This window comes from Petromyzon marinus, chromosome 40, assembly GCF_048934315.1.
Source record: "Petromyzon marinus isolate PM22_M1 ecotype Great Lakes invasive population chromosome 40, UKy_Petmar_22M1.pri1.0, whole genome shotgun sequence".
NCBI classification, from domain to species: domain Eukaryota; kingdom Metazoa; phylum Chordata; class Hyperoartia; order Petromyzontiformes; family Petromyzontidae; genus Petromyzon; species Petromyzon marinus.
The window spans coordinates 798,387-826,072 of NC_133706.1; the positions used below are offsets into that span (position 1 = coordinate 798,387).

A 27,686-nucleotide genomic window follows, 5' to 3' on the forward strand; every position below is an offset into this window, starting at 1 on the left:
ACCAAAGAAGATGAATCATTGCAGTCACGAAAGCTTTAAATCGAAATCTAATGGTATCTGTTTCAGAGACGACCTGGCCACACACGATAGCTCATCGAAGTGGCATATATCATCCCACGTGGCTTATATCATCACACGTGGCTTATATCATCACACGTGGCTTATATCATCACACGTGGCTTATATATCATTACACGTGGCTTATATATCATCACACGTGGCATATATCATCACACGTGGCTTATATATCATCTCACGTGGCTTATATCATCACACGTGGCTTATATCATCACACGTGGCTTATATCATCACACGTGGCTTATATATCATCACACGTGGCTTATATCATCACACGTGGCTTATATATCATCACACGTGGCTTACATCATCACACGTGGCTTACATAATCACACGTGGCTTATATAATCACACGTGGCTTATATAATCACACGTGGCTTATATCATCACACGTGGCTTATATCATCACATGTGGCTTATATATAATCACACGTGGCTTATATAATCGATATTAGGAAGCCACTAGAGCTATGCAATTTTAAATATCGATTTAAAACTAATTTCATGAGAACAGTTTTTAGTGTTCAGCTTGTTGTCCTTCCCCCGCACCTTAGATTAGCGCATTCGGCTACGTACGGTGCGAAAAAAGTTCAACATACGTAAGACATCGCCAGGGTCACGATCAAACCCACGACCTCCTGCGTGCCAGGCGGGGGAGATAATATCTCAACCACACACTCATAACTCACTGTCTCGCCCAATTACACTCTGCACAACAGAAAGAGAGATCAAACAAAACTCCACGCCCGGCCGCCTTTGTCTCCCCAGTGACGATGTTTACTACACACTGCACAAGGTACTCATTTGAGGCTGAGTCCACCTAGGGGAGGCCCAGGACCGGTTCAGATAATCGTCACTGGGTGTTGACCGTAAGCGGGAATCGAACCCGGTCGCCAGGTTCGTAGCGCAGAGCGCTAACCACTGCACCACCGCTCCCCACAACGGTGACGGACACGCACGAACACGGACAGAGAGAAAGATCCCCCGTGTAGCCTTGCCAGCCTCTAGGAGTCTAGGGCCAAGTGCTGTTCGCGAGCACTCACGAATGGGGAGGGAGGCCTTCAATTCAATCGCAGCAACGTAACAACAACAACCGGCATTCGCCACTAAGTGGCGGTGACGTCACCACGACGCTTGTACCAGGCTATGTGCATCTTGAGGCCACGTGAATTGTCGAACGCCCGCTGGCAGGAGGTCACGGGGCAGACCCAGGTGCCACGGATTGACTGACTGAGATGACTGGCTGATGCACCACCTGTGCCCCCTACTGTGCCAACCGATGTGCTTTAGCCACCCGGCGCTCCGCTCGTTGTTGTGAGCGTCGCTCCTCCGCCCTCCGTTGTTGTTGGAGGGCGACTGCCTCCAACTGCCCAGCAGCAGCGTCCTTCACGAGCCTCCTCCACAGAGGCCGATCTTGACACCGCTGGTACCAGTCATCGGCAAGTCCACTCAGCTCCACGTCCTCCTGGACCACATCACTCCATCCCTTCTCTAGCCCATGCCGCGCCCGTTTAGCCCCCTCGATCCGGCCGAACAAAAGCTGTTTAGGCTTGCGGTGGCTGGGCATGCAGGCTACATGACCCAGCCAACGCAGCCTTCCCCGCCGGAGGAGCTCACCGATGGGACTTTGTATACATCTTTCAAGGATTTGTGAGCTCCTCGCACAATCCAGCCTAGTTAAACCCAGGATGGATCGTAGGCAGGCCAGCCTAAATGTTTCTAACCGGCGAAGGTGCTCCATTAGGGGGGTCCACGTTTCTCAAGCGTAGTGAAGGGAGGGAATGACCGTGGCCGATAAGACCTGAAGCTTCGTACGGAGTGATAGACCAGGTAGCTTCCACACAGCGTTACGTAACCGATGAAAAGATAATGCCACATACACACGCGTATATACAACACGAGTGCAGCATGCGTTATTCGTAAAGCACTCTGGAAAACTCCATACAGTACAAGTCTCTGAGCACTAGAAGCGCAACCACACGGACAGACACAAATTTAACTTCGGCGTGCTTCAACGCGTACATAACAGATCGTGTAAGCCAAGCAGGCTCGAGCCTGGATAGCGCTTGGATGGGTGACACACAGGCACGGCAGGTGTTATAGGCTGTGGCTGCGGGGCCACAAGGTGGGTCGGAAAGGGCAGTGCTGCACACGTTGATGGTTGGACTCTACTCCTATGCTGTTGCATCTGTGCTCCCCAGATTCACCAGCAGCGTTGCTGCGCGGCGTCGTCCAATAGTCAACCCCCTGGTTCCCGTACGCGACGGGCGATGGGGGTGTGGGGTCTCTCATCCAGCAGTGGATCGACACAAACATTTCTGTACACGCACACACGTGCGTTACACACACGTGCGTTACACACACACGCGTTACACACACACACGCGTACGTTACACACACACGCGTTACACACACACACACACGTGCGTTACACACACACGCGTTATATATACACACACACGCGTTACATACACACACACACGTGCGTTACACACACACGTGCGTTACACACACACGTGCGTTACACACACACGCGTTACACACACACACACATGCGTTCCACACACACACACGTGCGTTAGACACACACACACGTGCGTTAGACACACACACACGTGCGTTAGACACACACACGTGCGTTAGACACACACACGTGCGTTAGACACACACACGTGCGTTAAACACACACCAACACGTGCGTTACACACACACGTGCGTTAGACGCACACACGCGTGCATTAGACACACACACACGCGTGCATTAGACACACACACACGCGTGCATTAGACACACACACGCGTGCGTTACACACACGCGTGCGTTAGACACACACACGCGTGCGTTACACACACACGCGTGCGTTAGACACACACAGACACGTGCGTTAGACACACACAGACACGTGCGTTAGACACACACGTGCGTTAGACACACACACACACACGCGTGCGTTAGTCAACCGCTCTGTCGGGTGAAGTCGCGATGGGCGACGTCATCTCGGTGCCACCACCACCACCACAAGCGGCTCGCCACCAGCGCCCGCATCGCACTCACGGGGCACCTCCATCACCGCCCTCTGCACTTCCCCTGTCGCACCGTACCCAGCCCCGCCGTGACAATCGGAGGTGGCGGCGCTCCCTTCGGCTGCCCGCTCCCGCCGGCCTCCCTCCAGCCGCCCGCTCTTCGGTCTCCTCCCCCCCCCCCCTGGCCGTCGGTGCCGCGGGGGCAATCACTGCGGGGCGAGGTGGCTGGCAGCGGTCGGGACCGGTTTGTTCCGTACGCTGAGAACCCAGAACCGATGCCCACAGATTGGCACTGTACCGACCGCTTGCTCTATGTAGAACCATGGGCGTTGTGTGCCAGCAGCAGCAGTCCGGCTGATGAAGCCTCATCTGTCACATCGCCCACTCCTAATTCGTTTTATACATGGGCTGTCACGAGAGATGAGACTTTGTGAACACCTGATGCTGCTGGTTGTAATCTACAGCGAAACGGCGTCCGAAAATTGTCAAATGTTGCCTGCTTTGCGGCAGTTTATTTCGCCGATAAACCAAATCTCTTGCCATCTTTGCCCACGTGACGTGACAACCTGATTGCATTGGCTCCGTCGGGTGGTGGAGGGCTCCGGTAACAAAAACAAACGTTACATTAAATTTCGATTTAAAGCTTTCGTGACTGCAATGATTCATCTTCTTTGGTTCTTTCGGTAAAGTCACGTAGAATGAGAATAAAATAATAAATTGATAAAATAAAATAACACAATAATATTCTCACGACGTTTCGGCCACAACACAAGCGGCCTTCATCAGGTGAAGGGACGAGACTGTCTGGTAGTCCAGTGCTGTCCTACCAGACAGTCTCGTCCCTTCACCTGATGAAGGCCGCTTGTGTTGTGGCCGAAACGTCGTGAGAATATTATTGTTATTTTATTTTATCAATTTATTATTTTATTCTCATTCTACGTGACTTTACCGAAAGAACCAAAGAAGATGAAACGTTACATTATACCTGCACTATGATATAACCCAACGGAAACTAACTATACACTATGTAACACGATTTTTGTTCCTGGGTAGTAAGTGTTATTTTCTAATTGCTTATGCCTCAAAAGTACAGAAAATGGCTAATATTATTATTCCCCACAAACTTTGCTTTTGTGACCAGGACTTTATGTGAAGGAATGACACAAATGCACACCACGTTTTCTCATTGAAAATAGGTAAATTTCAAAATATCACTGTCCTGGTCACAAAAGCAAAGTTTGTGTGGAACAATATCAATTTTCTGTACTTTTGAGGCATAAGCAATTTGAAGACAACACTTACTACTATCCAGGAAAAAAACAAAGCATTTTTGTAAGTTACACACTGAGCTATCAATCCTAATCGGTCGTTTGCCTTTGTGGTCGACAGAGACCGGGTGATAGGAGGGCGACTTCAGCGACAAGCGGCGATTATTTGAGTCACACGCGGCCAAGTCGCGCCTGGTCGCCACGGCAGCGGACACCTCAGAGCGAAGTGGCGGTGACCACACAGCCCGGGCCCGGTCATTGTATGTACAGTAGTGTGTGTTGAACTTCTTTCGCACCGTACGTGGCCAACCGTGCTAATCGGAGGTGCGGGGGAAGGACGACAAAACTCAACATACAAAAAAATCAAGTTCCTACGAAGTGAGTTTTCAATGTAGACAATTCAAAAAGTGAGAGTGGCCAACAGCGACGACACGAAACGAATGCACAAACAAGCAGTCGCAAAGAAATTCGCTTTCAATCTCGATGTTAAAGTGCGTAGCTACGGTGGCTTCCCAATAGCGTGAAGAGCGTTCCGGACGGCCGCGGAAGCGCGCCTGAAAGCGGTACGCGATGCGAGCGATCCCTCGTGCAGCTGAAAGCCGCCGCGAGGATGACCACAGTTCGCGTCACGGTGGTGGTTCACGCTCATTGACGAAGCCAGCGAGGTGCTGGGACGGACGGAGGCCTCGGCATGGCCAAGCCGGGCCACCACCGAGACCGCTCGTGGGTCTGCCCCAAACAGGGTTCGTTTGCGCCTCTGTCGAGAGGATTGTCAGCTCGAGGGAGGCTGCTGGTGTCGTTCTCTCGGGGCCCGTGGATTCCTCGTGGGTGCCGCGGTGTCAGGGAGATTGTTGTGTGATCTTCCTTGCCTGGCTACGCAGAAGGTCGCGAGTTCGATCTTGGAAAGTGACGACGCCTAAACTCTTTGGTTCTCTCGGTAGAGTCACGTAGGTAGAAATGAAATAAAGTACCACATTTTTATCGGTTTTCCCCCCGTGTCCACACTCAGCTTCCCACTTGTAGCCCCCCCCCCTCTCTGACCCCTATATAACCTCTTGCCACGGCAGCTCTCTCGCCGACGTCAGCATTTTCTTGCTGTGGTTATTCCACCTGATGAAGATTGCTTGTGTTGCGATCGAAACGTCGTGATTTGTTTTATTTTATTTTTCTACCTGCGTGACTTTACCGAAAGGACCAAAGAGTATGGATTCCTGCAGTCACGAAAGCTTCAAATCAAGATTAACGATGCCTGCTGCTGCTGTTGTTGTTGTTGTATATGCGGAGTCCGCGTGTTGTCTCTCTCTCTCTCTGTGGCGGTCGCGTGGATCGTTCTCCGGGTACCTCCGGTTTTTAACACCCCCCCCCCCCCCCCACACATTTACAATCAACACGCGTTTAAGATAATTTGGCTGCCACTGAAAATGTCTCACGCGTGATGATGATGATGATGTGGGCTTGCTTCGATAAGCTATCATCCTGTGCGGACAGGTCGCCTCTGAAAGAGAGCTCATGACTCTATGGGCTTCACCTGGTAAATAAAATGGTTTATATGGTATAGTTGAGACGCAACATTTAGGATGATCCTAAAATTATTAAAATGGATTTGCGTCCGTCCGAAAATGTGGCGTCTCATGACGTCACTTTCCACGGTGTCACGTCTGACTGCTGCCAAATGTGTCGTCACGTTATTTTAATTAAGGGTGACGTCACTACTTGTTAAATTATATTAAAATGTCACCATGAGCATAATTTGTGTTCAATGATCGACGTTAACGTAAAATAATCGTTATTTAAAGATTACAAATTGCTTTGAGAGAGTGGACATCTCCTGTTTACATCCCTGAGCCAGTGGCGGAAATTCCACATTCCTATGGCGGGAGGTGGGAGCATATCCGTAGGACGACCCCGCGAAGTGGCACTCAAAGATTATTCCACTGAGTGAGTAAACAAGGAAAGTCATTTAGATGCATAACAAACACAAACCACAGAAATCAGCCTTCCTTTATTTAACCAGGAGAATGAAATCAAACCCAGCGAGCGAGAGACGTGAAGCGTGGTCTCTTTTGCAAGGGACGGGCTGGGTTTCAAGGGCAGAAAAAAAATTGGGCTTAGAAATGAAAGAAAATCTGATATCCCTCCCCACTCCCACCAAAAAAAAATATAAATCCGAAACCCATTCGTAACGTACAAAAAGCACGCACGCACGCACATACGGAGATATATAGTTAAATGCATTCCGCTGACGACAGCACACACAGACACGTGCTTTGACCTCTAGGGAATCATCAAGTGTGTTGCGGCAGTGATATGGCCAAACAAAGGGTCCCATCTATATTCCAGGTGCATTCCTTCGCGCAATCGGGATTGGAAAATGAGGGGCTTTCACTGTCGGTGTCAAATACAAAAAAATATATTTTAAAAGACACTGAGAAAGCGAGAATTCTCATTGAGATGTAAAAGCACCAACGGCACCAGACGCACACTTCGGACGCGTCGACGCGTGTCCGACCGCCCAAGAGCTGCCACTCAGCGGCGTGGCGTCTGCGCCAGGCTAGGTGCACTTTCGAGGCCACTTTTCGAGTGGCGTTGACGACGCTGGCAGGAGGTCACGGGACAGCGCCGGGTGTTCATTTACTTGACGTGGCTGCCAGGCGCGCCACCGCTCACCGACTCAAACTCCTTCTTGTTTGTATCCGTCCACGGCTGCCTGTGCGCATCGTGGCGAGCATTTCTCCCCGTGCCCCCCCCCCCCCCGCTTGCTGCCGGAGGCGTGAGGCTTCTGCCAGTCGCTCCCTTCCTCCGCGTCTCCTCCCGCAGGGGCGCCGATCGCGACCACGGAAGCTGTCGTCAGTCCACTCGCAGGCCGCAGTCCCCCGGCGGCACCACCACCGTCGGCTCGCGTCTTCCTCGATCCTGTGGAGGGGGCAGGGGGGAGTGGTTGCCTGTTTTTCTTTGAGCTTTTCCTCCATTCGTCTATGCGGCACCACACAGGATCTGCCTGGGCGTGTGGTAGCTCTTACGACGGGGCACCGTAATCCAATGCACGCACGCACGCACGCGTTCGCATTGTATCGGACCGTTCGAATTACCGAATGCAAATTGCGGGACGCGGGGCTCAGCGAGCGAGGAAGTGAAAATACGCTGGGGGATTACGAAGACGACAAGTGCAGAGCTTCGCCTCGACTGCGACCGCAGCGAGCCGGGGTAGAAGCGCGGGGATCTCGCGTCCTGACACACAAGCCAACACCCCAACAGTGTTCATAATAATATTATTACTCATTGGTTTTTTCGGTAAAGTCACGTATGTAGAAATACCATAAAATTATATTAAAACAAATCAATCACGACGTTTTGACCGCAACACAAGCGATCTGCATCAGGTGTCAAGAACACATCATGGAGGTAAATACAACAAGAAGACAAGAGACGAGAATTCAACAAACCTAGGAAAAAATATGTGATGCACAACCAGTCAGGCCAACAACACACTTATACACTTTTTTTTGTTCAGTATGGGGACGATGCTGCTGTAAGCCCAATTGAGTAATTTTACGAGTTTTTTTGTTTGTGTCTTGGTATGTTTGGCCAATCGTAGTTGCACTGTGTGTACTTTTATTTGTATCTATGGGAGGAAACTCTAAGAATGAGGACACCATCCACAAACCGGGGGAGAACATCCAAACAAACTCCCCACTCTCACACTCGCACTGCCCAACAGAAGCAGAACATACAAGCACCCTGGAAAGGATGCTATATAAATCCTATCCATATATAAATCCTATCGCTATATAAATCCGAAATAGGAAATAATATAAACTCCATTTATAAAGACGCCCGGCCCAGGAATCGAACCCAGACCCTTCTTGCTGGCGAGGCGCAAGTGTTGCCACTGCAGCCCACAAGACCACCACCACCACCACCAACAACAACAACAACAACCGCCATTCGCCATGAATCTCCGGTTATGTCACCACGGCACTTGTGCGAAGCTCGGTGCACTTAGAGGCCACGTGAAGTCTCGAAGACTCGGGACAGACCCAGGCGCCGTGGGTTGACCGAGATTCCTGGCACCGCTGATGGTGCCACCAACCCGTTGCTGGCACGAGACACCACGATGGGAACTCGGGTGGCTAGGTCAGAATCCGAACCCGGCATCTGAACTGTGCCCTTTCGGCGCCCTTAACCGGCAGAGCGTTCGGCTCGTCGTAATCCACCCGGGGATTGTAATTGCCTCGATTTTGATAAAGAGCGCCCGCCAAAGTGAGCCAGCACATAGGTGCACGCACCTTCTAACCCGGGCAAATTGTGGGAGTTTGACAATTCGATAGTGTCCTGAAGCCAATACTGTAATCCCAAACCCAGGGTCCTGCAAACAAAATACGATTCCTTGTTCTTCCTCCAAAGGCAGTCTCCCACACAGCAGCGCCACTCCAACTCCCTTTGCACACGTGGACGCACGCATGGATGAATGGGGTCCACGAACGCGTGCGCGCACATACACACACAACGGCAAAGATCCACCGTGCAGCCTACACGGGCTGTTGCGGCGAGTGCTGATAAACAAGCACCATGACCGGTCACCTTTGCCTCGCCAGTGCTGATGTTTATGCACCGCACCAGGTACATTCGGGTGACATTTCAGGCTCACGGCGTTGCTGTAGAGGCAGAGAGAGGAGGCAGAGACTGAAGTTGCAGATCGCGCTTCCCGCCGTGAGAAAGTTGACAGGTATTGACACTTGGGAAGATTTGTGCGAGTAGAGACTTGAGCATCACGCACAGGCTTAGACAGTTGGAGTCATAAACCATCGCGCAGCCTCCGGTCAAGCTCACAGCTAGCGGCTTTTGGCTAACCAGCGAACAAAGACGGTCATTGCATCGTTTCAGATGCGATTCTGTGACCATCTGAAACTCTCTTCCTATCGATATTAGGAATCCGCTGGGGGGCTTTGCACTTCTAAATCATCTCTACGGTGCGAAAGAAGTTCTCCACCTCAACATGTGAACTAAATTCAACAGATTCGTCAATAAACACCGTGCGTGTGTGATCTTAAAGGAACACGCAATGTCCCTCCATCGTATTCTTCACGTGCTACGAAACAACGTACGTGTTGAGTAGATTTGTTTTTAAGTGTGCTTTGAGCGACACTGCCAACAGAGAAGCGGCATCAACCAGATAATTTGTTCAATGTGGACGTAGAATTATCTCGTGCTGAACGAGCTGTTTTACTCGAGCTCAGACGCTACCCACACGGCACGCAAACAACAACAACAACAAAGACAAATATCCCCCGAATAGCCTGCAACAGACTGTTGGGGCAAGTGCTGTTAGCGAGCACCTACGAAGGCCGGCACGGCACACGAGGGGGTGGGTGGCCAACACCACGCCCGGCCGCCTTTGTCTCCCCAGAGGCGATGTTTACACACCGCACCAGGTACTCATCTTAGACTGTGTCGACCTAGGGGATAATCGTCACTGGTGTTGGCCGTGAGCGGGAATCGAACCCGTGTCGTCGGGTTCATAGCGCTGTGCGCTAACCGCTACACCACCGCTCCCCACACACAAACAGACGAGCGGACACAGAGACGAAGGGCAGGGCCGACGCCACTGTGTAGGCGCAGCAGCGTGTGGAAGAGACGTGGCCACGCCCGGGTGGGCACGGAGCGTGCGCCCTCGCGCGTGAACCCAGCCGACAGAGAGGAGGAGGAGGGGGGGCAGAGCCGTGGTCGGCCGAGCTAAAATAAATGGCCGCAAGCGACAGCGATAATTGTTCGACAGTGATCATGACTCGTGACGTGCCGGCGCGCGCGTGCGTGTTACGCGTTCGCGTCTCGTATTCAAAGGAGGTGAGGGGACCCGTCATTGGGATGCGTGGTGGTGCGTGGCCGTGTGGATGCAGGGACTTTGGAGGCGAGGGCGCGTGAACCGGGTAGGTTTGCGTGCGAATCTTGAAACCTCGCCCGGGTTACAGGGCGATGGCAGGGCAGCAAGTGGGTGGTTAGCGACCACACCTGTGCCGACCTCTCGGCTGTCATGCCCTGCCGCGCGCGGGATTTCGGGTTTTGGCCCACACGCATATGGATTACATTTAATTAACTTATTTATTTATACAGGAAAGCCGCACCATGTCTGAAGATTTGCTTTCTGGAGGTTCCTGCATTCGGATGTTTGGCCAAGACCAACGACATTGCACGTGTTTATCTTTGGGTGGCAAGCCATGCTAGAACAGAGCAGACGAACTAAAAAACAAAACTCCACACCCACCGAGTCAGGAATCCAACCCAGGTCCCTTCTGGCTCCGAGGCTCAAACGAGTTGTTACCACTGCGCCCACCTCCATACTGGCGCCCATATATCTGGAAGCAACACCCATCTCTCACGACCGCCACACGCGCAGAGAAACAAGCACTACGTGCAGATATACAGGATTACCGTAAACCCTCTATGGATTCATAGAAATGAAATCTCCGATTAGCACGGTTGGCTACGTACGGTACGAAAGAAGTTCAACATAGGTATGTACATCACACACGCAGGGAGCAATGGTGCAGTTACCATTGCATATACCGTAGACTTAATGAATAGAACAATGAAATATAGTCGACATTCCTGGTTACATATATGTTATGATTGATGTATTTAGTTACGTCTTTTTAACAGAGAAATGGAAGTCGCACAAAATGCTGGGCCTTTAAAAATAATTTTTTAGGAACTATTTGCAAGTGAAATTTTAATCCGCATGTCGGCACATGACGACCTACTCTCACGGATTACACACAGGGTGCCACCTAAAAATACAACGGGATTTAAGCGCTTACGTGAAATCTGGTTTCCATGTAAACAATCTTCAGTTCACGAGTCTCCTGTGCAGGTGGACCAACACTTATCCGGCAGGGTTCGTTAATACACGGAATACATCTTTTAAGTCTCATCAACAGAGGCTACAAACGGTGAAATACAATTATTCTGGGTTTCTCAATGTTATTGACAAGGGACCTCTGTGAACACCATGGGATCCATTTCAACACAATACAGCAAAGCTGTAGAAAATGGATTGTGCGCTTCGTGGTGTGTTGTGGGTAACACACGAATGAGGAACGGTGTATTACATGATAGCACTACGGCTATGTAGGTCTCCTTTCAAACGAATGAAAAAATCAATTACCTGTCACCAGGTTACATAAGGAACCATGAACAGTAGGGGTGTAATGATTCACACCCGTGGCGATTCAATAAATTGTCACAATTCGGGGTCACAATTCGATGCAAAGATCAATTTTTGTAATCCTCACCCCTTCCACCCCTTGCAGATCACTCACAGATCACTCACAGATCAGTGCGGCGACCCTTCGTGCTGGAGGAGGGCCCAAATAAGTGGACATCACAGAGATACTGACTCTGAGATCCAGCAGGACCTTTCTCACTCACACTGGCATATGAGAGGGCGAGATTTTTCGCGTGGCGGTCGAACCAATATTTTAATTCTCAAGGATTTAAATTTAGCCAAATTAAGTGCAGAGCCAAAAACGAGTGCGATTAATGTTTTTTTGTTGTTGTGTGCAGTCATTGGTGACCGGGCTGAGACGATCACTCGCTGCACTTGAGAACCCGGTTTAAACGCAGGCAGTAGCCTGGAATTGAACCCAGCAACTCGGCGCTCAGCGGTGCCAGCTCAGCGCTTGGACCTCTGAGAATTTTGGCCACCTCGGAATAAATGATTGCTTAAACGCCGCGGTGAATGCAACGATTATTACACACGTAATATCGACGCATGTCTCGTGAACTTCCAAAAAAAATCTATATTTATAAATAGAAGCATCATTTACAACCCTCTTGCCTTCAAACAGAAAAAAAGATAACGCTTTGCTAATGTTTTAAGCAGCGATCCTTTTTCTCAGAGCAGAAATATGGGGGAACCAGAACATCGCGACTGTCTTACGTCTCGAGACTGCATTTTGTATCGCGATGCTTTCAAACACGCGGCCCATAACAACAACAACAGTGGGAATGAAATATGCCCGAGCAAAAAACGTCCACAGCAGAGACGGAGCGGTGTAATCAACTTTGTGTGCGGGCGCCAAGTGGACTGTTACATGGCCGGACCACGTGAAATATTGTGCGGCTTGGGGAAGCTCCCTCAACCAGCAGTGGATTGATCATGGCTGCTGCTGCTGATAATGATGGTAAAAGTGGGAGAAATAAAAAAAAACTCCGTAATCAACTTCGGAAATTATTTTGGTGATTCTGCACTGTCAGTAATGCATGAAACAAAAAAGAATACAAAAACTCACACATTCGTCAACAACATTGCCTTGAAAAGAAAAAATACATCAGTTTCTATTATAGCCGCTGTTTTGAACCACGTGCTATGAGGGCCATTGTCCGAAGCGTGGTTTGTCAAATATAGTTTTCTTTTTTAAGGCCACAGTGTTTATCAATCTATGTTTCCGAGTAGTAACTTCGCTTAGTGTATGGAACGTAAGATCATCCTTAACATCTCCAGTGGCAGTTAAACTTGTGCCAGCCACTGGATTTCTTGTAACGGAATCCGTGAGCCTTGAGTACATTCAACTTATTCACGGCAGATGCATTAATTATCAATGTTAAAGGGGTTTACTTTTTACTTTCATAACTGCACCCGCTACACAAAGTATTACCCAGAAATCCAACGGTTACTATTGCCGAGCACCAGCTCGCTGTGGTTTTGGAGGCGATGACGGTTATGGCCTACAGTAAAACTATACGAATTTGGCCGAGATTGATAAAAGGACTCATGGGGGAGACGATGACGGATCACGAAAATGAGACCAAACTCCAAAATATTATTCTCCGGAATTAATGTACGGGTTTGGCGTGGCATTTCTCATTAAAAAAAAATCCCCAAAGGCCCGCCGACGTTTTCATATTAATTCGTGGACATCTGACACGAACAGTTTACGAACGGTCAGTCCAGAAGCACGAGGGGCCTGGGCCACCACGCTCACGAGAGAGACGAGAGCGAAGGCCGTCGTCGCAAGCCGCTCGCCGTCTCCACGCTGCCAATGACGTAAGAAACCCCCCCCCCCCCCCCCAGTAACAGCGCGAGCCCCGTGTCTCGCCGGCAATCGATACGAATCGATGGCGTGTCGTCCGTCTCGGTGCAATGAGCTGCTAAATAGCGGTTTTTAAAGATAAAGGTATATTTGTCATCATTGACGCACGCCGCGCGGAGTTGCGCAGGCAACGTGGCCCCCACCACTCCCACCACTCTCTCCCCCGCCCCCACCTCCACGACCAGATGAAAGATCCCAAATGGGTCCCTTATAGCACACCATTCTGGGTGACTGGGAGAGACCAAGCGATACAAATGGGGGGGGGGTGGCGTGCGGAGAGGGGGTTGTGGGGGGGGGTGAACGGAGGGCGAGAGGAGAGGGCCTCTCAAAGTGGCATAAAGTTCCTGGCACCAAAGTGGGGGCCTTAAAAAAATAAAACACTCGGTCAAGCTTGAAATTGCATGCGAGCTTATAAATCAGAGCACAGTTTATTCACTGTTGTTCCACATATTTTTATTTATTTAACTCTTATACATACGGGAAAACCGTAAGAAATGTTTTTTTTCCCCCCTTTCACATTTCATCGCAGCACTGTTGCCGACATTCGCGAATTCTGCTGCACCCACAAGAAAAAGTTGTGGGGGGGGGGAGCGGGCAGCCCCCCGTAATGGATTTTAAATGTCTCCAATGCAGCAATCGTCTTTTCTCTGGTGGATGTTCCAAAACAAATTAGGGCCAATTGCACCTTTATGGATGCGTGTTCCATTAGCAGGCGAGGGAACATTCCGGCAAATGCCATCGTCCCACCAAGGCAATCCGACTGTGGGAATTTCATGCCAGATTTAGTGGGTGGCTGCCGTCTTTGTAAGCTGGCTCTACTAATGATCCCACACCAATGATAATCCTTACAGTACAATCCATAGCACGAGACCATATTCACTCTCCTAAGAAAGATCCATTCCACTCTCCTGTCAGATTCAGATCCACTCTCCCATGAGATCCGGATCCGTTCTCGAGTCATCCAAATCGACTCACCAGTGAGATCCACATCCACTGTTACTGTGAGATCCTGATCTACTCCTGGATCCAGATCCACACTCCTGTGACATCCAGATCCACTCTGTGAAAACACCCGTCCACTCTACTATGACATGCAGATCCATTCTCCTAAGTTATTAATATCCACTCGACTGTACTAAGATCCCTTCTACTGTGAGATCCAGACCCACTTCAATATATGATGCAGTCTATTTAAGAATAACCAAAAACAACTTTTTTGCAGGCGTCTGTCCTCCTTCACAAAGGGGGGTTTTTAACAGCGGCAATTTCGCGTGAAGTATGGTCAAGTATCCCCCGTGGCGCGCGAAGGCCCTTAGTGCGACAGTGTCCTAGCAAAGCGCCGTATGCGTGGGCGTACATCCAGCGGCCGGGCCCCCCCACCCCACACCCCAACAGCTTCCCTTGAATTTTAAACCCAAAACTAAAAATTCAGTAGAATCCAATAACCCGATAATCAAAGTCACTCGATTCCACGTAGACCAGCATTTCCAAAACTGTTGGCTCCTGTTAATTAACCGCACAGATGTCAAGGGGGATCGCCAAACTGTAACAAATCGGGTTAAATTGTGTTACGACGTGGCACAGCACAGGTTCAAAGCACCGCTGGGTACTTTTTAAAAATTTCACCCAGAGGCTTACCACACCCGGCACACCTCTCGCTGCGGACGTGGCCGCTACTCACGTGCCACCCCGCCAAATTTAGCAAAACCTGGGACATAATCGTCGAGGGAATCCGTGCCATGCTGCCACCACCACCGCCACCGCTATCATTCTCCCCCTGCCTTGCCGAGCGTTAACCTGGGCCAGTGAGATGGCGCACGCGGACCCCGGGCGGGCATCGCATCGGGCGGGCGGCCCGCCGCTCGACCTGCCGAGCGATTGGGGCGCCGTGGGAGGAAAGGCGCCGCATCGAGGTCTTCGTCCGCACGCTTCAAAACGCACGGCGCTTCTGGCGCAAGCCGCCAAGCCAAGGCAGATCAGCAATTCAGAGCCGCCGTCGTCACCACTGCTGCTGTTGCTGCACCAGGGGATAAACAAGCGGCATTAATTATGCATTCGCGTGTCCTTTTCGGGTATGCATTGCTCAGCCTCGGGTCAAAAGTAAAATATTGTTTGTTCGTTTTATTGTGTGTATGAAACATATAAAATCATTGTGTTCCATATGTCAGGTATAGCTTTACACGGACGGTTCGACCCCCAGGGTCTCCTCTCGATCAGCACATGGGTACCGATTAAAAAGGACAAAGGGCCAGACTGGCTATGGGGGTGAGCTCAGTTAGTGCTCATTAACGCGAGCACCACTTGCGGCACATTAGCGGTAATCAAAGGACTCAATAGGTCAACATTCGCCTCCTGCGCTCCAATGAATTGACGAGGTCCCATGAAATGCACTCTGTGATATCACTCTACATTGGATTACACCACGGGGTTCTTCAACCGCATTTACGGCGGGCCATGGAATACAATGAACGGGGCCACGCGCCAGTCCGTATTTCACGCGCACAGACGGTACGATGCAACAACCACAACGAGGCCGCGGCACCGGTGCGCGTGACTAACTCATCTGTATCTCTCGTGTCAACAGTTCTCTCAACCTCTATCTCTCTTTATCTCACTTCCATGCCACTCATCGGTACTTCTTCGAGGTGGGGGTCACTGGCAAGAGGCTTCACGGGGTCACACCTGGCCCACACCGGCCGCCTGCCGACGAACCCCGATTCATAACTTTAAACGCAACCGGTGTCGTACGATGAGAACAATCGTGTCGCCCGGACACGCGTCTCAACTCGTCGGATCTCGTAAACTAAGCGGGGTGAGTCTGATTAGCACGGGAGACTGCTTGCTTTGGCTACGAGGTGGCCAGGAGAGACTGGCAGAGCAATAGACTTTGAAATCTGTCAGCTTCCATAGCACATGGTTGCTTTGATACTCATACTAAAAAAATTTGGGCTAGATCGCGTAAATATAAATGTGTTAACCCACCATCCCTCGACACAGCCAATTAGTAAGGTTTGTCACGTCAGCAAAACGTGCCAATTAGTTACTATTTTGATTTAAAGCTTTCGTGATTGCAGGGATGCATATTCTTGGTTCTTTCGGTAAAGTCACGTAGAAGGGAAACAATAAAATAATAAAAATATAATAAATAATTAGTTACTAGTTCAGTACACCGGTGTGTTGGAGAGTAAACCCACAGCATTTACAATTGTTTTGGATTTACACCAGTTGCTTTGGCGCATTTTGCTTGTTTAACAATACCACCCTTCTGACCACCTCCACCCCGCATTATCTATTTATTCGAACGCAGGGTGGCCAAGTTAAGCGTCGGTAGGCTCGTTAAAGGGCACGCTAACGACCTCTCGTAAAGACGCACTAAGAAAAAGCCACGAAATACTGCTAATAAAGACAAAGCGATGAATTACAATATCTCCGTATACCTATATATATCGATATAAATCGTGTACTGTTTATGTAAGTGCAAATACAACCCAGGCTGGAAGGAACAAAGGTTTAGTGGAGGCGCAACTCCCAACGGCAAACTCCAGCTGAGCCTCCTGTTCGGCGCTGGCCACTGTCCCGTCGCTCGAACGTTTACTCCGGAATCACCGCATCACGTTCGCGACTGCGGTACGCTCCCTGTGCGCCCTGGCGCGATGTGCGGGTCACCAACCCAGGCACTCACAGCGGGGTTGTGGGGTCCGCTCATCGCGAGCCCCGTGGCCTTGTGGGAAAGCCCCCCCCCCACTCAGAGTGGTGTTCCCGCAATACCTGGACCTACTTCAGGGCGTGGGGTGTGCACCTCAGTACATAGCCGTTTTTCCGAACAAAACCCCTGTAAATTCCACGGAGACAAGGTGTGTAGCCTTTTTGACGGGTTGTAATGTCATTTTTACATTGCTTTTAATAATATTCTGAAAATAATTTTTTTGAAAGAAATGTAACAAAAAAATATATACATATACCCACCGCAACCACCAAAATTCACAAGACGATTCGGGACTGCACGACCCAATGCATCAGTCGTTGCGGTATCTGGACTCAACTGGGACTCGCCTGGCGCGTGATGTGCCCGCGCAGCGTGGAGATGCAGCAAACCACGGCTCAGCGTTGCTTTGCGTTGCATTCAAAACATTGTAAAACGTATTTGCTATTTGAGGGGTCGCCACAAAAAAAATGCAAATCTACAAACATAGAGTTTAATTACTCAAGATGCCCTGCCATTATACTTGAATATACAGTGAGGAAAAAAGTATTTGATCCCCTGCTGATTTTGTACGTTTGCCCAATGACATATAAATGATCAGTCTATAATTTTAATGGTAGGTTTATTTGAACAGTGAGAGACAGAATAACAAAAAAAATCTAGAAAAACGCATGTCAAAACATGTTACAAATTGATTTGCATTTTAATGAGGGAAATAAGAATTTGACCCCCTCTCAATGAGAAAGATTTCTGGCTCCCAGGTGTATTTTATACAGGTAACGAGCTGAGATTAGGAGCACACTCTTAAAGGGAGTGCTCCTAATCTCAGCTTGTTACTCTTAAAGGGAGTGCTCCTAATCTCAGCTTGTTACCTGTATAAAAGACACCTGTCCACAGAAGCAAGCAATCAATCAGATTCCAAACTCTCCACCATGGCCAAGACCAAAGAGCTCTCCAAGAATGTCAGGGACAAGATTGTAGACCTACACAAGGCTGGAATGGGCTACAAGACCATTTCCAAGCAGCTTGGTGAGAAGGTGACAACCGTTGGTGCGATTATTCGCAAATGGAAGAAACACAAAATAACTGTCAATCTCCCTCGGCCTGGGGCTCCATGCAAGATCTCACCTCGTGGAGTTGCAATGATCATGAGAACGGTGAGGAATCAGCCCAGAACTACACGGGAGGATCTTGTCAATGATCTCAAGGCAGCTGGGACCATAGTCACCAAGAAAACAATTGGTAACACACTACGCCGTGAAGGACTGAAATCCTGCAGCGCCCGCAAGGTCCCCCTGCTCAAGAAAGCACATATACATGCCCGTCTGAAGTTTGCCAATGAACATCTGAATGATTCAGAGGACAACTTGTGTGAAAGTGTTGTGGTCAGATGAGACCAAAATGGAGCTCTTTGGCATCAACTCAACTCGCCGTGTTTGGAGGAGGAGGAATGCTGCCTATGACCCCAAGAACACCATCCCCACCGTCAAACATGGAGGTGGAAACATTATGCTTTGGGGGTGTTTTTCTGCTAAGGGGGCAGGACAACTTCACCGCATCAAAGGGACGATGGACGGGGCCATGTACCGTCAAATCTTGGGTGAGAACCTCCTTCCCTCAGCCAGGGCATTGAAAATGGGTCGTGGATGGGTATTCCAGCATGATAATGACCCAAAACACACGGCCAAGGCAACAAAGGAGTGGCTCAAGAAGAAGCACATTAAGGTCCTGGAGTGGCCTAGCCAGTCTCCAGACCTTAATCCCATAGAAAATCTGTGGAGGGAGCTGAATGTTCGAGTTGCCAAACGTCAGCCTCGAAACCTTAATGACTTGGAGAAGATCTGCAAAGAGGAGTGGGACAAAATCCCTCCTGAGATGTGTGCAAACCTGGTGGCCAATTGCAAGAAACGTCTGACCTCTGTGATTGCCAACAAGGGTTTTGCCACCAAGTACTAAGTCATGTTTTGCAGAGGGGTCAAATAATTATTTCCCTCATTAAAATGCAAATCAATTTATAACATTTTTAACATGCGCTTTTCTGGATTTTTTTGTTGTTATTCTGTCTCTCAATGTTCAAATAAACCTACCATCAAAATTATAGACTGATCATTTATATGTCAGTGGGAAAACGTACAAAATCAGCAGGGGATCAAATACTTTTTTCCCTCACTGTACCCAGGTTAGATGAGAGATGGGGAATTGAATAAAAGATTTGTAATCATAACACAAAGCGGCACAAAGAAAAACATCCTTACAAGCCAAGGATGCACCTACGGAGTTGGCCTGCACGGTTGTACAACCCAGGCTTTGAAGCCATTTCTCTTCTACTGCCAGGACTGTGGGCGGCCTCAGATAATGAACGGGCACAGTTATATTCAAATATATTTGACGATAATAGTCCATTGGGATTTTCACAGCGCTTCAACTACGAATGTCGATGCCAATGTACGAACTGAGGTGAGGTCGAGACGCAGAAAACTGCTCGCTTAGCTATCATCAGGAGACATCAGAGCCTCAGACTGCTGCGTATTACCGGAGGTGTTTGATGTCGTCTCCTTGTGCCTGTGAAGACATGGGCCCAGAGCCAACAGACCGAACAAAACTAATCGCTTGCAAATAAGATTTGGGTCCAGATGGACAACGACGTTCATCGCGTACTCTAAAGTGTCAGACCTTAAGCTCTGAATTATCAATTACAAATTGGAGGTAATTGTTTAACAATTTGTTCCCCGAATTTGATTGGTAAGCTCCCTTCTCTTCCCCGCAACTCGTGTCCCTTTCATTTTATGCAATTGGCAAGCTTTCAAAAAGGCCTTTTCGACAATTTTCCCCCCGCATGATATCTGCCAGAAGCTACACATCTTTTGTCACGTAACCAACCCGGCCACGCTACAGAGAGATAAAGAGAGCACAAAACAACGAAGACTCACAAAAGGAAAGAGTCTTAGCAGCATTTAAATGGGCGGAGGGCTTTTTTTCGCCATTGTACACGAGATTGAATATTTCCCCTCTAGCATGTGGTGGGGGCGCTCGACAAAATGTTCACGGTGTTACAATTAGGATTATATTAAAAAACTTTTGGGAAGGTCTTCAAAATAATATCTGGTCATGATAAATGGTTATGTTTAATAGCGAGGGTAACCATGCATTAATTCATCTACGAATATTGATTCATAACGCTCACGATACATGCAATGAATCGCGCGTAAAACCCCATGTTTTCCCCAAATTACACTCTGTGCAAATTATACAATGATGTTACATCGGGGGTGTTCGAGTGAACGAAACTAACTGTACAGGCGAGATGCGCAAAAATTAAAGAGATGCAAAAGAGAAATGGTATCAATGATATATTTTAAATATATATGAGAGTTGAATTTCCTCCCCTGAATTGTGATCATTCAACAAAACCGTCAGGAATGGTCAGGAAGGTGCAAATCGTTACTGCACGAACATTCAAGGTTTCACTCCGATTGGTAGTGATCAGTGAGTCGACAGCCGCACCCACCCCCCCCCAATGTGTAAAGCCCCGGTGGAAACATCCCCACGCCCACGTCATGGAAGGCAACAACGCAACAACAAAGCAAAGAAAATAAGGAAATTAAAACGCTGCCGCAAAAATTAATAATGTATGCAACGGCTCGAAACCAGCAGTACGTAATGACACAGAGGAGATTTAGCATCTAATCAAAAAATAATTATTGCATGAGCGCTGTTAGTCACACGGAGGTTCTACCTCTTACAGTGGGACACCGTCCTGTTTTGCAGTCACCGCTAAACAAACAACATGATGACGATGTCTACCCATAACACCCTCACATGGCACCAAACGCTTTCGTGGGAGTCTCACGCATTGGGATGAGGCAGTGGGGAAATCCGGAGGGAGGTGGGGGGTGATGTGGGCAGTCTATCTCCCAACCCCCCCCTACACCCCAAACATGTGTATTTTACCGATGTTCACCAGAGGATATACATTGGATGTAGTCTTATGAATGATGGGCTCTATTTAAAAAGCTTGATATTTTGGAACGGGCCCCTATCCCTCCGGGAACTTTCTAGATGTGCCGCCTCTGGGGTGTTGGGCCAGTTACTTTTTTGGTGGTGGTTTTTTTCCTTCATGCGTGGGGTGAAACTGGAGCACGTGGAAAACAGCGCGTGCACATATAGCGGAACCTACTCAAAGGTCTGATCCAAGTTGGGGGGCGGGTTCACAAATCCACTTGCTGCATTGCCAGTCTACTGGTCACCAAACGACCCTTTGGGAGATCGAGTATGACCATGCTAAGCAATCAAACCGAGCAAAACATGAAGGAAAGCCCACAACGGTCAACACAGAGTGTGTGTGCGAGTTTGTTTTTAAAGCATTACAGAAATTGTGTTTTATTATTACTTGGTCGCAATGCTTTCACAAATGCATTTCCATAAGCTCGCCATCCTGTACAACTGGAAGTCTCAACTCCGCGGGTAATTTAATTGATGAAGTGTAATTAATTTACTTACGCCAGCAATTATCATGCCTCGTTAACACATTCCTAAACTGAATTTCCAAACACCGTGGTAAAATATTCTTAATTTTGTTTTAATACAATTAATATAATTAGAATATTTTCTCCAAAAGATTTATGCGCGAAAAAAAGCATTACCCCCGATTAAACATTGTTACTTTTTAATAGATACATAAAAAAAATACTTTGTTGGATTATAAATGACACTGCAGACGTGCAACGTATCAGTGTAAAATGTATTCTCACGCTCCCTCGACGTGCATCGAATCGTGTGCGTCTTAGAATTACGTTATATTCGTGACAGGCTGCAAAGTCTTCCTTAGGCCAACAGTCAGAACTGGTAAGACAATGCGAATGACACGAGTACAAAGAGTGGGCGTAGCTATCGCGTGTGCAGTTGGTGCAGCCAACTACACGAAAATACACGGGGCACAGAGCCTTAGGTGCCAGGCTCCGATGAGGAAGGGGAAATTGGACAGAGGGCCCCATTCCATATCCGGCGCACCAGCACCCATGCCAACTGAGCTATGCTACCGAGTACTTACGAACAAGACGTTACAAAGAACTATTTTTTATTTGACTATTTTTATTTTACCAGGTAAGGCCTGCTGAGCTGTATAGCTATTTTACAGAAGTGACCTGGCCATAAATAGTACCTCAATGCAGTGGCTATTCATTTGGAAATTTATAGCGGCCAAACACTCTAAACGCATGTTTCTACATGTGGAGGGAAAAACCGGAGGACCCGGAGAAAATCCACGCGACCACGGGGAGAACACGCAAACTCCAAATATACAGGTGTTAGGGTCAGGATCGAACCCACCACCTCCTTCATACCAGGAGAGGCCATTAACATCTCGCCACCGCGACGCCCCACACACAGACACGTGGGCATACAGATACAAATATGTAGATACACACCAACGCTGACACGTGGACACATAGACACATGGGCCAGATGACACATTAATGCTTGTACACATAATACACGCAGAGATGACGTGGTGCAGGCGAGAAGAACAGCATATCCGAGATGGAACAAGACGAAAGCAAAATTTAACAATGCCATCCGAGTGCCGAATCGACCGGTGGTCCAAGAATCACAACAACCCATTGACTCGTTGGCGTTATGTAACCGTTGAGACGACTGTTGTGTCAAAACGATGACGGGTGCCACGCAAGTCCCAGCCGCGATGTTCGCCGATCGGCCCCGCAGCCTGGCCCTCCGCCCTCCCCTCCGCTCCTCAACCTAGCTGGCCGTCCGAAGCCAATAGTGGAAATTCCACTTTTCGGGCGGGATCCACCCTGTGCGGATGCCGCAGCCTCAGCTGGAAGGTGCGCGCCGTTTAATGGAACGTCGAGGTCTGGCGGTGGGTTGCGTCGACCCCGTTGCTTGGTGTTATTATCATTACGAACGTCAAGAATGCTGTGAATAACACCCACAGCGTGCGAGAGAGAACATTAATCTTGTGTTTATTGCGACGACATAGACAAACATGGCGTGAACACGTTCACGTAATCATGATGAGGCGATGACACGGTCATGAAAGATGTCTTTCCAAAAAAAAAACGAGCATTATAAGTTTTCCTTATTTTTTCGATCAATTTCCCGTGAAAAGCAAATGTACATTGTAAAAACTTTCTGGCTTAAATCCATTGCTTGACTCGGAATAACAAATCAGCAAGGTTGCACAAATAGGATGCCGTTGAGTATCAATGTTTGACAATTGGGACATCCTACGAAGTGGTTATCAAAGTCTGTGGCCTGACATACCTTGATATAGAGACAACAACAACAACAATTTAAATTTACCTTGCATCTAAAGGCAATTGCAATTCAAGACGCTTTGCAAAAAAATGATAAAAACAAATTAAAAAGCAGCGACATGAGGGTAGAAGGCGGGCAGGAGTGGGGGGTTCAGGGTAGAGAGATGAGAGACACCGCAGTACAGCGTGGGATGGAGAAAGCGAGGCCCAGCAATCAATAACGAGCCCCGGGGACAGCCGGGCCAGCCAGGGCAGCACCGGTGAGACCCGGGAGGCATCCGCAGGGGGGCCCGAAGCTCTTCACCAAACGAGTCCCAGGGCATGCCTGGACGGACTGGTAGAGACATAACAAGTGTCTCTTTACATGGGTCCCTTAACAAGCCATTCACTTGCATTTGGTGTTCCAGAGGTTTTATCGAGGCTCCTCTTCATCTCGCTCCTCCTCACACTGTTCGTTCACAGCAACGTGTCACTGCTTTCTCACTGGAAAATACATTTTCCTCCCCCCGAACGATTATTTCACTCGGGATTTAAGAACGCACCAAGATGTTACATTGTGTGTTCAAAAGCTCCCAGGCACTTACCGGGACCACCAGCTCCAAAGAGCTGAACATGCCTCGTTTAGAGCACAGACTCACAGGGTTGAGAAAATGTGGCCATCCCAGCAACAAGCAACAGTGAAACAAAGACACAGCTATTGACCAGTTTCATCCTCATTAGGACTCAACAGTACAGTCAACGATGTAGTCATCAATGTTCAGTAGCGTGATTAATGACCAATGATGACGGAATTGGCGAGTCCGAACGAGGATGAAACTGGTCTATACTCGCGTCTTTATTTCACTGCTGTCTGGTGGGGTGGCCACATGTTCTTATCCCTGTGACACGGTGGTCTAACCAACAACATGGCGATACAATAAGTTATTTTGAATGAATGGTCTGGACAAGGCTGAGTGCTTTAGTACACGCAATGCTGGACATCTCTGTGTGGTGTTAAGTCGTTTTTTGCGGTCTGCACTAATGTTTCCGTTGTGATGGGTTTTCTCACCACTTTTATTCTTTCTCTGCGGAAGTCAACGGAAGCCAGGTCTGGTGATTGAATTTCATAAAAATGTCAGATTCCCGCCCCAAACTATTGTGACGATTTCCTTACATTATTCATATTTTTTCCTCCCAATTTTTCATTTACGAACAGACATGAATATAAAAAACACACAAGTTCACCTTAAAATTCACCTTTGTTGCAGCATCACTCCTGCTCATCTGATGGCCTAGTCTGGGATACGTGACACGGGTTCAACAGTAGCACGTTGATGCCTCTTATTGCAGAGGTTAGTGGGTCGAAATCGCAGTGTTAACCAGGGTGTATAACTCGCACACTGCGGGTGTATAACTCGTACAAATACACGCCGTCCACTTCACAATGGACGTAAAAAAAAATCGAGTGATGTATTTCTCAAAGGAGCAGGCCATCGTTGTGCCGGTGTCATGGTCCAAGTTTGAAACGTTACTCGCAAATAACTTAACTGGGAAACGCACAGCAATCGTCGCCAATCCCTAATGTGATAACTTTGGCAGGACCCTCCTTGCCAAGAGAGTCTTGAGACTCAGTGAGGCGGAGCAATAATAATTATAAAACAATTCACAGCTCACATGAACACCGATTGCATTGTGTTAAAACGAATAGGGTGCCGCACCCTTGCCGCTCGTTGCTCTCTGTCAGACACGACGGTGACAGCTGACCCAGGGCGGTCAGGATCGAGTGGATACAAAACACGGCACAGGCCTCATCTAACACACACGTGAGGGACCGCGCTGGTGAAGGCCACTGTGGACATGTGGGCGTGCTGACGATTGCTGGGCTGTGCGACCATGCCAGTCACGCACGCGACAGACAATTCAGTTCCTTCAAACTCGTGCTCACGCTCACGATACATCACATCAAATCGTTAAGAATCGATTGTGAGATGGCTGGATGAATCAGACGCCAGAGTGTTGAGCCGGCACTGCCGAGACGTAGAACCCAGGCTGTGTCTGTCATGCTATTTTTTTTATTTTACCAGGTAAGGCCCACTGAGCTATGTAGCTCTTTTTCCAAAGTGACCCGGCTATCACAAATGATAACTCAACAAAAGCGGCTCATGATGTGGAAATGTATATCAGCCATATACTCTAAACACATGTTGATTCTAAATGTGTGGGGGAAACCGGAGAACCTGCAGAAAAGTCCACGTGACCACAGGGAGAACGTGCAAACTCCAAATATACAGGGGTCTGGGTCGGGATCGAACCCACGACCTTCTGCATACCAGGCAAGGTAGTTAACAGCTTGCCACCATGTCACTTCATCTGTGATTAAAACTAAATTTTCAATAACAGGCAGTTCATGGTCTCCGCCGTGTCACCAATGACTGCACACACAAAAATACACTGCTTTTGGTGCCTCACTGGCTCAATTCCAGCTGTGGTAATTAAAGATATCGATCTGACTATCATGTGAAGAAAAATGTTTCTTTCTGTTGGCAGAGCAAGTGAGAAAGCACTGCCCCCTAGTGTGGGTAAGCGGTCACTTAAAGAGATTTCAGTGGTTCTATGATATCTGCTTCTGATGACCATTCTTTAACCCAGGATGATGCACTACTCTGTAATAAATTAGAATATATTGCCTCGTCACATGATGCCGATAGCACTATGAGGATAACATTGGAGAAAGCGCAACGGCATTTTAGAAATCAATAAATGGTATTTACAACGTGTTGAAACTACAATAATAACGCTCTTTATTTAGCCACGGAAGCCCCATTGACTCTTAATGTTCCTTTTATTTTACCAGGTTAAGCCCACAGAGCTCTATAGCTCTCTTTCAGAAGCGAGCTGGCTATCAGAAATGATAGCCCAACGAAGTGACTTATCCCATTGAAATTTGCAGCAGCCAAATACTCTAAGCGCATGTTTCTAAATTTGGAGGGATAAACCAGAGGACCCGGAGACAAATCCACGCGACCACGGGGAGAACATGCAAACTCCAAATATACAAGCGTCAGGGTCGGGACCGATCTCACGGCCTCCTGTATACCTGGCGAGGTAATTAATATCTCGCCACCGTGGCAATGTCAGGAGGGCCACTGCATTGAAATGTTTGGCCAATTCCAATAATGACTGTCTGGCATGTGGGAGTACAGTGAAGATACACAGAGAAAACCCACAACAAACATAGGAGATAACAAGCAAAGTTGCACACAGCCATATTTAACAATGTATTCAAGAATCCCCAGCGGTACTGCCAACTCCTCGCCACCTAGCAGTCAATTATACCTTGAGGCTAATGGATAAACTCAACCTATTAAGTCAATAACCCTGTGTGGCCTTAAAATGGAAAAATATATAGGCGACATTTTGGGCAGTGATCCTTCATCGCAGCACATAGAGAGGTCAGCAGAGAGATAGAGTGGATAATGAGGGTTGGAGACGGCAGTTTACACCATGGGGCCAGGTAAGAATTAAATATATAAATAACTGTCGTTTGAATAGTTACCTATTAGTAGCTGTTGAGTAACATACAAAGCTGTAATCACCAAGAAGCATTACTTTAGGTCCATGGAACAAATTAAACAAAGCAGGGCAGACAATACAAAATTAGACAATACAAATAAGACAATTCAGAATGTAATATTAAATCTATTCATGACCCTGCATAGCGAATATTCATTCTCCATTGGGGGTGGTGACTCGTTAACACACCAGCTACCATGTTGAGTGTCATGTTTTGGTCGTGGGCTCTCCACGGCAGTAGTTAGCACGCTGTGCTCGGAAACCCGGTGACCCGAGTTCCATACCTACTCACGACCAACAACTGGTGAATATTTTAACCGGTTTCAAGCCTCGCCTAGGTCGACTCAGCCTCAAATTAGTACCTGGTGCAGTGTGTAAATATCAATATTTGGGATACAAAGGCGGTTGGGCATGGTGCTGGCCACCCACCCCCCTGTGTTGCGTCGGCCTTCACAGGTGCTTACTAACAGCACTTGCCCCAAAAGTCTATTGAAGGTTACACAGGAGACCTTTGTCTTTGGGCTCTCCAGCACCGAGCCATCTATCAGTCACGCGGCGGCTGTCGTACCTCTTTGAGGCCTTCGTAGCGAGGGGAACGCTCGCCAACCGATCGGCCGCCCCATCCTCCTCTCTCCTCCTCAGGGCTGCACTCTGCCCGCCCCCCCCCACCCCCCCCCGACTCCTTCTCACTCCCCACTCC

The 27,686-nt window shown here is 48.5% G+C and overlaps 1 long non-coding RNA gene across 2 annotated transcripts; it reads right to left on the reverse strand.

The window, feature by feature from the left end:
• Positions 1 to 6,353: 6,353 nt before the first annotated feature.
• LOC116950719 (uncharacterized) lies at positions 6,354 to 27,651 on the reverse strand. 2 transcript variants are annotated; one of them, XR_012946437.1, is made up of 2 exons: positions 27,555 to 27,651; positions 6,354 to 7,283 (listed from the first exon to the last, which is right to left on the reverse strand). It is a non-coding gene; the product is annotated as an uncharacterized LOC116950719 (long non-coding RNA). The 2 variants fall into 2 exon arrangements; XR_004404066.2 differs by lacking the exon at positions 6,354 to 7,283 and adding an exon at positions 23,125 to 23,768 and having other exon boundaries at positions 27,555 to 27,641.
• Positions 27,652 to 27,686: the final 35 nt, after the last annotated feature.